This window comes from Ursus arctos, unplaced genomic scaffold (genome assembly GCF_023065955.2).
Source record: "Ursus arctos isolate Adak ecotype North America unplaced genomic scaffold, UrsArc2.0 scaffold_18, whole genome shotgun sequence".
Lineage (NCBI taxonomy): Eukaryota > Metazoa > Chordata > Mammalia > Carnivora > Ursidae > Ursus > Ursus arctos.
In genome coordinates this window covers 28,370,244-28,383,506 of record NW_026622852.1, presented here as the reverse complement: position 1 = coordinate 28,383,506, position 13,263 = coordinate 28,370,244, and the positions used below count along the sequence as shown (strand labels likewise).

Below are 13,263 nucleotides of genomic sequence, written 5' to 3'. Positions count from 1 at the left end.
CCAAGCCCTTCAGTTTAATAATGAGGAAACTGAGGCCCAGAGCAATTATTCCAGGTCTCACATATTTTTATGGCCAGAACCACAACAAGAACCCAGGTCTTCTGGTTCCCAAAATTAGGGCTTCCTTTTAGATAGCTGCTCCAAATGTGTAGAATTGGCTTCTGCAAGTAATTTGGACTTAGGGAACACCGACTTAGTGATCGGCCCTTAAAGTGGCAGGGAGCAGGGATCAGCACGTTCTGATTTAAGGGCACGGCACCCAAATCCAAAAGCATCTCTAACTTGTTGCAAATATTCAGTGGTAGCAATTGACATTTCCTTTTATCCTTTCACTCTGCCCTTTTTCTTTTTACTACACAAATCACAGAACACTCCAAAGTGCTAATGATGTACAAGAAGTGAGGCAAGGAGTAGGGAAAGTAACCTTTAAGAAAGCAATATTTAAATGATTTAAATAGCCTAAAATAATTCTCACACTCAAAACTGTATTTTGGAAATTCACAGCTTTTCTCCTTAATATACCTGGTAATTGTCCTGAGAAAGTCTTATTCGGAGAATGTGGTTTCAGTGTCCTCTAGATACGGTCTTTACCACTAGCCTCCCTGACTCAGTCATTTACATGCTTTGTGCTTCCCAGAGTCTGAGATTCCTCACTATCCATTAGCCAAGCCGGTCCGGCTCTCACCTGTGCTTTCTCTTCTCTAAGTTTCTCTTTTCTCACCTATTTCCAACCGTACTGTTTGGCTCATCTTCTTCAATGTCATAAATTTGAGTCGAAGAGTGGCACTAAACCCCAGAATAAATCTGAAGAATTACTAGGGTAAGTTGAAATCACCAAGTAATCTCTCTTACCTACTTTAGTCAGCTATGCAATTTTTAGTACCTCCTTAGGGAAAATACTTATGGTAACTGGCTGCCCTTTTACCTAAAGACACTATTTTAGCAACAACTCAGGCCCTCAAAGTTCAGAATGTCTGTGCCAAAAAGATTTTAGATATCTAGTTTATCCCCAACCCCCCATTTTACAAATCAATAAACGAGAGCCTAAGAGAGGGAAGGTTTTGGTCTGAGACCCTTTCAGGATGATTTCTCATCTTGCAACAGTTTAACATGTTCTTTTTTCTTTCCAATTAGAATATAGTCTACTTGTTACCACCTGAATTACTCCTTTACCAACTCTTCTTAAAAGGAAAGATAGTAATTAATGCCTTCAGGTGATGATATATTTCCTTAGGGTATCATTAGGGAGCATTTATTATTATTATTGTTGTTGTTGTAATTTCAAGCTCTAAACTGTACATGCATTACTAACTATATATTATGAATAATAAGTAAGGGATTTTCATAAATCTACATATTAGAGAAAAAAACTCTTGAGATAATAAAGTGGCTTAGTTAGGATTTGGGATCTTAATCCTAGTTCTGCTACTAATTACCTGTGACCCTTTGAGCGAGTCACTTCAGGTCTCTTTTTTTCATATGGAAGATAGGAAGATGGACAAGATCTGTGATTCTCAACTTTCCTTGGAGTCCTTCACGTTCTGAAGTGGGATCCACAGATCTAATGGAAACCATAGGCTTGCTTCCTCCTGACAAAGCTGCACAGCTATATAAGTCACTAAGTATCTTGCGCTGAGCAGAAGCTCTAATTGGCATATATACATATCACAGCTAAAAATGACAAAATCGATTACTTTTAAATAGTTTGAATGACAAAATTAAAAAAAATACATTTGGCCCATTGGGGAAATAAAAAGAATGAAGCTTTCCAAGGCACAAAGATGGGAGTAGAGGGCAGAGAAAATAAGTTTGCATAGGGAAAGAAAAAAACAATTCACATAAATATGGAATTACATGTCACTCAACTACCAAGGAACGTGGGTCCTTACTGTATTCATCTGCTGATCCTGAAAGCACCCAGATGCAAAACACTCTGCCGAATCTCAGTTCTTGAAAACAGCACTTGATCAAACACAGAATAGGCACTTAGAGTTGGATTATAAAGTATTTTCCCATAAATTCATATTAAGTCTCCAACTAGATTACATTGCACAGAGAATTTAAAGACAAGTCCTTCAAGAAGTTTAAATCTCTTGGTACAAAACAGTAGTTCATTCAGCCACATTCAACCAATACACTTAAAAGGGCATTAGCAGGGATTATGTTCCATCTCCAGTCTACAGGGACTGAAATCTGAAGGCACTGCCAACTGCTGCCTCACAGTCTCACCGTGTTTAACTAGCAAAGAGGAAATCTGTGTGCCACCAAAGGGCCCTGGGCTGCAGCACGGGAGATGTGGATTCTAATGCAGCTGGCCCCAGGAGCAATTATACTGCACCCAGCACAGTACTTTGCATGGAACTGATGCTCTGAAATGTCAATTAAGTGGAAATGGAAAAAGCCCCACCACGTGCCAATTAATGTCAGATTAGAGAACTCCATGAAACTGAAATCCAATTATATAAAATATGGGAAGTTTGGGAGAAGGAAAAGAGTTAATATTTCTTGACCATTATTATAAGCCAAAGGATTTACAGTAGTTACCTCACAAAAGCTGTGTGGAATTATGTCAAACATTTCCATTTGATACACAGAAAAGCAGGCTCAAAGAAAGTAATTTATTCACGATCCACAATTAGTAAGAGGAGAAGCCCAGATTTCCAACCCAGGTCTGCAAAGCCCACACTATTTGCAGTATGCAACACCCACACATCAAGGCAGCCGAGGATGAGTTAGAAATTTGGATCTAAGTTTCACTTCTGTCATTAAGTTGCTGCATATCACCAGGCAGAACACTTTACTGCAAGTTTTCCACCTGCACGATGGGGGGTGGGGCGGTTGACCCAGATCAGTAGTTTTGTTTTGTTTTGTTGGTGGTTATCAGAATCCTTGTGGGCCAGGACTTTTTCTAATACAGGTATTTCCCCTTCTTGCTCTCTGAAACTATTTGGGACTGGTTATAACCGGGAATATACCGTACCCCGCAAGCGGAACGGAGCAGAAAAGTTGTATGGGCTCCAAGCCCCCTCCCATTAATTTGAGGCTGAGCACCTGACCCTGCTGGATCTTGATCAAAGTTAAGAGACAACTCATTCATGGATTATGTTTCCCTCCTGGCTGGGTACCCGCCTGGGGCTCACGGTTCGAGAGCAATGTATAGTATTTGGGTCCTGCATTACCTGAGCGGCCTGCATGGGCTGGTCCGCAGAGAGGCCCGTGCCTTTGAGGGACTGAAAGCTCACGGTGTAAAATAACCAAGCTCAGACAGCCGGGGGCTCTGACATGCCCTGCTCCGGGCGGGCGGCTGTGGAACCACTTCCTGGTCAGCGTCTCCCGCCCCTCGTCCACACCCCCACTGCTTCATTTCCCCCGTTGCACTGAGTGTCCCGGCGGCGGGAGGGTCTGTCTGGCTCCTGGGTGGACGCCCAGCCTGTCACCCGGCGGCCGGGGGAGGGGTCCCATCAGAGATTTAAAACACAACGCTCTGGAACTCCAACTCCCCCCCCAGGGCATCCCCTGCGGCTGCAGGGAAGAGGCCCCAGGCCCGTTCGAGTCCCGCCCGGGCCACTGTCCTGCTAGTGACCCAGGTGCGCCGCGCCCGCCCCAAGCCTCGTCCGACGTCGCCCGGCACCTGTCGCGCCCGCAGGGGCAAGACCTGCGCTCACCTCTTCCCGGGGGCCCACGGCCCGTCCCCACGCCTCCGGGCCCAGCTCCCGCTGCCGTCTCAGCCAGGGCCACAACCACGGCCGCCGCCCACTTTCGGTTTCCCCGCACGGCCGGAGCCGCCACCGCGGCTCGGGAATCACCTCAAGCCCCCGCCCCGCCCCACTCCGCCCCGCCCCGCTCCGCCCCGCCCCGAGGGCAGCCCGGCCTCGGCTCTGCGCACGCGCGGGCTCTCCGGCCGCGTCGGCCCACGCCGGCGTCCGCGCGTGGGAAGGGAAACCGACGCCGCCTAGCGGTTTCTGCGCGTGCCCACGCACGGGCCGACGGCGGAAGACGACTGCGGGGCGGACTCAGGCGCGCCTCCTCGTGCACGACTCAAGTGTGGACGGGCTGCGAGGGCCCGGGACCCAGTAGGACCCAGCAGGACTTCGCCAGCACTCGTGCGCTCCTCCTACAGCTGCCTTCGTTCACTCGTCAGACATTTCATTCAATTCTTGCTCATTCTTTTCGTCAATTGTGGGGCAGTTACTTTTCACTCTACCAGACATCCACCTGGTCCGCTCGTTTCCCTTTTCAAGGAGGGTGCCACTTTCAAAAATGTCAGTCCCCGATATTTTCTCTCTCCTCAGCTTTCTCTCTCTTAGCACCTATTGGGCACACTATATGTATTTTACTAATCTTTTTCATTGTCTACTAGCCTCAAATTGAAGCTCTATGAGCACAGGGATCTTTGTCATGCTCTCCAGTCTATTCGCAGAGCCTAGGATTGTGCCTGGCACGTAAGGGTGACGTAAATTTTGTCGAATTCATTCCTTCATTCATTACAAAATTATTGAACACCTAATATTCATTAATTTATTTCTTCTACACATTAATTCTACCAACATATATTGGACATATTGGTTTGTATTCCTTTAACATTGAACACTTCCCTGCATTTATTCTATATGCATTTACTGAGGTCTGCATTTTTTTTCAGCAGTATTTTTTTTACAGCTTTATTGAGTGTAATTGGCATACTGTAAACTGCGCAGTTAGAATGTATGACTTGATGTTTTCACATATGTAGACAGCTGTGGACCTATCACTGCCATAAAAATAATGAACACATCCATCACCCCCAAAAAGTTTCCCCGGGTCAGTTTTATAATCCTTACTTCTTGTACCTCTCTGTCCCTTGCCCCCTCAACTGCTGATCTGCTTTCTGTCAGTATAGATTAGCTTGCTTTGTTTTCAAAGATTTTCTTTTTCTTTTTCTTTTTTAAAGATTTTATTTATTTATTTATTTGACAGAGATAGAGACAGCCAGCGAGAGAGGGAACACAAGCAGGGGAAGTGGGAAAGGAAGAAGCAGGCTCATAGTGGAAGAGCCTGATGTGGGGCTCGATCCCAGATCGCCGGGATCACGCCCTGAGCCGAAAGCAGACGCTTAACCGCTGTGCCACCCAGGCGCCCCAAAGATTTTATTTTTCTATATTTATTTTGAGGGGGGAGGGGTAGAGGGAGAGGGAATCCTCAAGCAGATTCCGCACACTGAGCACAGAGCCCAAGGCGGAACTGGATCCCAGGACCCTGAGCTGAAACCAAGAGTTGGACACCCAACCAACTGAGCCACGACGTGCCCCTGGTTTGCTTTTTCTAGAGTTTTATATAAATGGAATCATATAGTATATGCTGTCTTTTGGTGTAGGGGAGGGTGTCCAGCTTTTTTCACTCAACATAAATAGTTGAGATTCATCCATGTTGTTGTGTGTACCAGTAGTTCATATATTTTTATTCCTGAGTAGTATCCCAGTGTACAGATGTAATAAACCTACCCTATGATCCAGCAAATCCATTCCCAGGGTTTACCCAAGAGAAATTAAAGCATATGTCCACACAAAGACTTGGACAAGAATATTCATAACAGCCTTGTTTATAATAGCCAAAAATAGAAACAACACAAATGCCCATCACCAGGTGAATGGACAACTAGTACATATTGAACACCCACTGTTATGTAACTTTCATGGAGTGCCTACTATGGTAAGGCACAAGCCTATGCTTCAGGAGCTTTTTTTTTTTTTTTTAATTTTTAGTTTTTTTAAAGTAAACTCTACATCCAATGTGGGGCTCAAACTTATGACCCTGAGATCCAGAGTCACATGCTTTACCAACTGAGCCAGCCAGGTGCCCCTTGAGGGGCTTTTGGTTCAGTGAAGAGAGATAGTGGGGCAATGAAAAGGTAGACTGAACGTAGACCACGGAAGGCCTGAGAGCCCACGCGCGGGAGTTTGGGCTTCTCCTCCACGGCGGTGGGGAACTATTCAAAATCTCCTTTGGCTGCTGCTCTCTTTGACACTCCCACATCTACTCTCTAACTAGATCTGCCCAAATGTCTCTCCTTGGTGCTTCTTTCCATCCCTGCTGCTGTATTTCATTCTGTTTAGGATCTCTCTCCCTTCCAGTCTGCTCCTAACACTGCAGTGGATTTAATAGACCTAAAATATAGCCAGACCCAATTTGGACTCTGCAGTGCTAATAATCCCCTCTGGCTCCACCTTTAAGATGGGAAAGACGTAAAAAGCAGCTCCCAACTAAAAGACTGCCAGTTGGAACAGAAAATTAGGAAAAAGTCCAGAGTCCAATATACAAGGTAAGTCATAAAAGCAATGTAGGTTGACCTCAAGTCTGAGATTCTTTATCCTTGCAAAGGGATTCTGTGTTTGGACTGTCCTATATATAAAGAAAAATGATGCTCTGCAGCAAGTTTTTTTAAAAATCAGATTTTTTGGATGAATAGTTTACATATAATATTTTAAATGTACAATATGATGAATTTTGACAAATGTATTCAATCATGTGTCCACCCTCACAATCAAGATATAGAACTAGTTCATCATTCCAAAAAGATGCCCCATGCCTCTTGGGGTGTCTGGGTGGCTCTGTGGGTTAAGCGTCCAACTCTTGATTTCAGCTCAGGTCATGATCTCAGGGTTGTGGGATGGAGCCCTGTGGTGGGCTCTGTGCTTAGCGGGGAGTCTGGTTCTCTCTCTCTCTCTCTCTCTCTCTCTCGTTCTCCCTCTCCTCTTGCCCCTCCTCCTGCTAGCGCTCTCTCTTTCAAATAAATAAATCTTTAAAAAAATAGTTACCCTGTGCCTCTTTATAATTTATTTCTTCCCCCTATCTATCTCCAGCCCCAGGTAGGCATTGATCTGATTTCTGTCACTATAGCTTTGCCTTCTTTAGAATGTCATATAAATGGAATCATACAGTATGTCGTCTTTTGTGTCTGGCTTCCTTCACTTAGCATAATGCTTTTGAAAGTCACCCATGTTGTCACATGTATCAGCAGTCTGTTCCTTCTCATTGCATAGTAGCATACCATCACAGGTATGGGTATGTCACAACTTGTTTATCCATTCACATTTGATATACATTTGTGTTATTTCCAGTTTGGGACTATTATGAACGAAACTGCTGTAAACAATTACATGCAGGTCTTTGTGGCCACATATTTTTCTTGCATAAAGACTTAGGAGTAGAATTGCTGGTTGTAGAACAAGGGTATGTCTAACTCTACAAGAAACTGTCAAATTGTTTTCTAAAATGGCTGCATCATTTTGTTTTCCCTTCCTCCCACCTGCCAGCAATGTATGAGAGTTCCAGTGGCTTCAAACCTTCTCCAGTCCTTGGAATTGTCAGTCATTTTAAGTTTAGCCATTTCAGTGGATGTATACAGATATCACATTGAGGTTTTTAATTTTCATTTCCCCATGACTAATGATATTGAACATCTTTTCGTGTGTTCATTGGCCCTTCATATATGTTCTTGGGTAGTGTCCATTCTGCAGGTAGATTTTGGCTAAGACATATCAGGAGGTTCTCAAAGTCTGTGGGTAGCTGACATAGCAAGGATAGGTTAGGAAGTTTGTTTACTTTCTTTGGAAATGGCAAAGCCCAGGGAGTTCAAGAATTAACTCCCATGCTCTGGATGTAATTGGATTTCAGGGGAATCGGAAACGACATCAGAGATGACAAACTGGTTGTGGGAGAAGGAGGTCAGAATATGTAAAAGCAACACGTGGATACAAAATTTGGCATATGATCTTGAAAACGGTTTTGGGGGCCCCTGAAATCCCCCTGGGAACCTGTGTTAAAAACTGCCTTAGATGAAGGCATATATCCTGAGGCCAAAGAGCAGAGTTTTCGGAATGAACGAGACTGAGGTGGAAGGCAGTCTCTCTCAACAAAAGCCCAAGCTCATCTTTGGATGACAGGAGTGGGGGCCAGGAGCATCTGTGGCTCTCCATCAAGAGAGGCAGGCACACTTCTCATCCCTAAGCGCTGTTAGACGTTGTGATCTGCTCAGGTGGTTTTGGATATAGGCGAGGTGGATAGGACGGAGATTGGGAGCAGCTGGCCAGTGGGCAGCAGCCTGGCAGGTAATCTGTGCCCATCCAAATACTTCACACACAGAGAGAGAGGTTGTCATGGAAACAGAGTGCGAATCAAGGCCCAGGTGTAAGGAAGGAAGATGGATTTGTCGCCGCCTTTTCCTGGGCTGAGAAAGGTGGGAATATTTCAAGTCCACCTAAAACCCTTCATGCATTGTTGTCTACACCTGGGGAGCCTGCTTGTTTGGAGAAAGCCACACTGGACACAAACACCAAAGCACCTGTACAAGGCAGACAAGATCAAAGCCATTGGTTGAGCACATCTCTGTCCTTCCCTCCTTCCCTTCTTTCAGTCCTGCAAACCACCATGTAGAAAGAAGGGGAGACAGCCACATGGGTCACTTCGTTTTTATCTCACCCGATGGAGTGTGTGTTGCGTGCGATACGATCTAAGAAAGACCCTCCTAACCCTCCTTCTCAGAGTTTCTCTGCCTTTACCTCTGCCATAGGCAGCTCTTCCACTCTCCAAAATATAGAGTGGCAATTTTAGAGACCTCGGGTTATTCTCATCTCACTTCCCAGGTGAACTCATCTGTTTCTTCTCTATATTGTCTCCAAAGAGAAAACCCAAACCTCTCATGTCTGTCACTTTGCATACCACCAGATGAGCCGTAGGGTCTTGGCTGTGGCGTTATCTGGTGTCTTCATTAATCGCTCTCCTGGGAAATCTTCCTTGCAGCCCTGCCTGAAAGTGACTGCTTCCTTGGTTGAGCTCCTAGAGCGTCTATTTGTCCCGCAAAAATGTTTACAGCAGGGGAGGATGTTCTATGTCTCATTTCCCTTTTGAAGAACTTGAAAAAACTTTAGATTGTATTTGTCCTTTTTTTCTCTGAGTTATTTAATTGCAAATAATTTTAGCAATAATAATTTTAAGTCCTTCTTGAAGCTAAACAACAACATGTTCAAAGTTATATATGTGAATTAAGCCCAGCCTCACTGGTCCTTTTTGCTTATGTAAGGTCATGAAACATAGATTCATAACAAAAGGAATCTTTGCACAGATCTATGTAATGTTTGGTGAATCATTAACATCATGATCGCACCCTCTCCGGTCAGCTATTGCCTCACAAACAAGTGCAGGGGAATTTCTAGACAATTGCATTTGTTTTAACTGAGTAAGGAGAAACAAAACAAAACAAAACACTGAAGGGAGAGATTGCTGGGGCCCTGCTAAAATCCAGGCCCTGGTAAAGCTCAGGATGTGCTGATCAAGCAAAACTCTCTAATCTGCCCACAAAGGCCTCCAAGGTGAGTCAGCTGAAAGGGGCTAATCCCCAGAAGAGACTGATCCCTAAAGCTGTAGAGGCCACACAGCCACTGAACACTGGAAAACAGGGGATAACAAAAGCTTAAAGCCATATTGTGTAGAGCAAGGTCATAGGACTCACGGGGGAGGGTCTTGGCTGTCTAAGAGATGTCCTCTGCCCGTCTGGGGCTGTGGCTCATTCACACAGCCTAGGCTTGGACACGGCCGAGAGAGAAGGAGGACTCCAAGGATGCAGGTGTTGAGTTGGCAGCAGGTTAAGGGCCCAGATGTAGGGTAGGGCATGGAGGTGGGGTAACCAATACTCTAAACAAGGCAAGAAACTACAGTATTACTGATTCTGTAACAGTCAATAAACAGACTGGTACAAAAATTATGCTGTATTAGATGCTAGGGGTGAGGAAGGGAGGAGGCAATGAGAAGGAACCACGTGAGTATACGGGAGGCGCTCAATATCGGTTAGCTGACCCTGAAATCAAAGATGCAGAAGGTATTAAAAAAATGTGGGTTCACATGACTCAGTAGAGCATGTGCCTCTTGATCTTGGGGTTATGAGTTAGAGCTCCATGCTGAGGGGTAGAGATTACATAAAAAAATAAAATCTTTAAAAAAAAAATGTGGTTTCAGATTCGAAGTGTACTATTCTGGGAGCATCATTGGTCCACTTAAATGTTTGACCTTGAATAAATCAAAGTCTTTTGTTAGATTAGGAATGCTTTGGGCTCATTCTAGTCTCAGATTTGCTTAAGTGTTAACTGAGTAAGTAGCAAAGGAGCCTTCACGACGGGCTGTTTGGTCAATTCCCATTCATCAGTGGTTCTCCATGGGAGCAACATCTCCCCTGTCTTCCCAAGGGCACTTAAGACATCACGAGGCTATTTTAGGTTGTCACAATGAGGGGGGCACCTCCTGGGATTTAGTGGTCTAGGATGGATACTTGTCCTGCCGCATACAGAACAGCTCCCCCATATCCTAGAAGTTCCCTTTGTCCCAACCAACATGTGAATGTCTTGTCAGTCATTCATGTAGATGAAAAACCTCTGCTTTATGTATAAACACAAATAACTTTTTCATAGTTTTACTATACAATGAATTTTCCAGGTTATTTTATCTATGGATTGCATTTCAGGAAAGTAAAAGGAGGGATTACAAAATATTCATTATAAAAGAGGGTGCAGAGTCAGATAGGGGTTGAGTGTTGCTTCTAGAAATCACTCAACAGCCAATCCTACCCAAAGAGAAGCTGAACAAGACATTCTTGTTTACTCCAACAGACTCAGGGATGAATGCATGTATTTAGCTTTGTTAGAATTCTGCATCACCCCACTCCCAACTTACCTAATTCTCCCTAGCACTCACAACCAGCTGAGAAGATTAAAACCACTGTTTTGAGGGTACTTCCTGGAGTTCATTTAGCCCATAAGTGGAAGAGATGGGTCTTCCTTCCAATTCTCTCTTTAGCCTTTTGCACATAGTCTTTTCCATTTAAAACTGGAACCCCTGCTCTCAGCAGCAACTTCCTTAAAACAGGGTGTTTCATATTTGTAATTAGAAAATCATAACATCTGGAGGCTAGCTGTTGGCTAAGAAAGGAGCTAGCAGCTGTTGGCCAGAGTACATCACTAGAGGAAATTTTCTCTAAGTGGTTCTTAATCTGAGAGCAACACAGTTTGTTAGCACTGCCATAGCATTTCCCTCCTTTTATGCAGTACATGTTCCCAGAAAGGGGTTTGACAGTTGGTTATAGATAGATAGTTGGATAGATAGATAGATAGATAGATAGGGATAAAAATACGTTCCCTAATCATGACGATTGCAGTGTTCTAGTGCTTGGCACATATAGGCTTACAATAAATGTTTATTCAATGGATGAATAAATAGAGAAGGATTCAAGTCCATCCTCTTTCCTCAGTGCTATGCTTCCCTCTCTTCCCTTCCCTTGTACCCGATGAATGAAATAAGGGACTGAAGAAGTAAGCAAAGGAAAATGCATAAAAAGTACAAGGACAAAGTAAACTTTTTTCCCCTTATCAAAATCTCTAAGGAAAGCCATAGACCTGTATAATAGAGGTTAACAAATAGCTTGCACCAATTTATGGACTGACAATTGTTTAGAAAGAAACTTGATCTTTACTTTGCCATTCTATATCCATAGAATTTTTCTTTTCACATCTCCAAATGTTTCCAACCAATTCTTCCGATTTTCTTCTCTACACCCTTTCCTTCCTGGGAAGGTGCTCTGTTCACCTCCAAGCCTAGTGGATCCTGGATGTTAAAGTGGAGAACAGGCTGGAGGAGTGTGACCTGATACTATCCAGATGTTCAACAGGCCTGTCAACTAGACAGACAGCCCTTATGGACTATTTCAAAACATTGTTCCTCTGCATGGACCACTTCTGTATCCGTTGGGAACTTCCCCTTGTATATGAGCCCTGTCTTTATAGGGCAGGCAGCTCTGAATGTCAATATGCCATTTTGTTCTAAAAACTCTCTCTCTAGAGTGTCCACTCATGAGCTTTAGTGTTACCTATTGGCTAAAGAGTGAATGGAATCCTTCCTACAGAGAGGAGCTTGTCTGATATTTGGAGAATGCTGTCACAACCTTCCTAATGTCTTCTCTTAGTTAAATGTCACACTTACCCCCTCAAAGCAAGCTTTACTTAATTGAATTTCTTGAAAGTGGTACCACCAGTCCAAAGTCCTAAATTCCAGTCGGTCATTTCCTTGCAAATAGACAAGACCCATTTAGAAGGTATTTATAACTCAGATAATGACCAGATGTTCTCAATAGCAGAATTAGTAACTGTTTGGTCAGAATCTTTCCTTGGGGTTATTTGGAGCCAATACTGCTAAAGTTGAGAAAAGCATTGCTCTGGACGATTCCAAGTCTCAGTCCTGATCTTGTAATGTGTCTGGGAAAGTCAAGAGGTCTTTATTTGAAATTCCAAGACTTGTGGCTAGGGATTATGACATGTTGCATAAACCCTATTGCTGGAGAGCTGATTTTATAACTTGTGTGCAATGTTTACAACATCATCAGCAACCTATTTAGGGCTGTGATGCTGTAAAGATAGAAGTGGAGTCTAGGCCAATGTTTTGTAAACTGGTGTCCTTGGACTTATTCTTGGGGGTCTGACAGTTCTCAATAAGAATGTAAAATATTTGCATTTTCATTTGGATGATTAAATAAATACAACCATATTTTACATCTTCTTAATGACTACAACAAAGCATTGCCGTGCTTACAGATATGTGTAAGATCTTTATAGGAAAACTATAACTCTGATGAAAGTGACCAAAGAATTGCTAAGTGGAGAGATATTCCATGTTCATGGATAGGAAGACCCAATATTGTCAAGATGTCAGTTTTTCCCAATTTAATCTATAGAGACAATGTAATCCCAATCAAAATCCCAGCAAGTCATTTTACGGACTTTGACAAATTGATTCTACAGTTTACGTGGAAAGGTTAAAAAAACAATAGGACAGCTAACACAGTATTGAAAGAGAAAAACAAAATTGGAGGACTGCATTACCAGACTTTAAGACTTATTATAGAGTAAAGCTACAATAATCAAGATAGTGTAGTAAAGGCACACCTGGGTGGTTCAGTTGGTTAAGTGTCCAACTCAGTTTTGGCTCAGGTCAAGATCTCAGGGTCTTAAGATCAAGGCCCCGCATATGGCTCCCCTCTCAGTGGGGAGTCTGCTTCCCCTCTCCCTCTTCCCCTCCCCCCTGCCTGCACACACACACACACACACACACACACACACACTCTCTCTCTCTCTCTCTCTCTCTAAATTAAATAAATAAATCTTAAAAAAAAAAGATAGTGTGGTGTGGATGAAAGAATAGACAAATAGATCAGTGGAACAGAATAAAGAACCCAGAAAACAGATG

The 13,263-nt window shown here is 43.6% G+C and overlaps 1 protein-coding gene across 3 annotated transcripts in view; it reads right to left on the bottom strand.

Annotated features, from left to right (window-relative positions):
- Positions 1 to 3,830, bottom strand: part of TDRD7 (tudor domain containing 7) — a 74,695-nt gene extending 70,865 nt beyond the window's left edge. For 2 of the 3 annotated variants that reach the window (XM_026506183.4, XM_026506187.4), the window contains exon 1: positions 3,666 to 3,830. The gene's annotated coding sequence lies outside the window, so the exon portion shown is untranslated. The remainder of the gene's footprint in view (positions 1 to 3,665) is intronic. The other variant, XM_044386791.3, reaches the window with a different exon arrangement.
- Between the last annotated feature and the right edge of the window lie 9,433 nt (positions 3,831 to 13,263).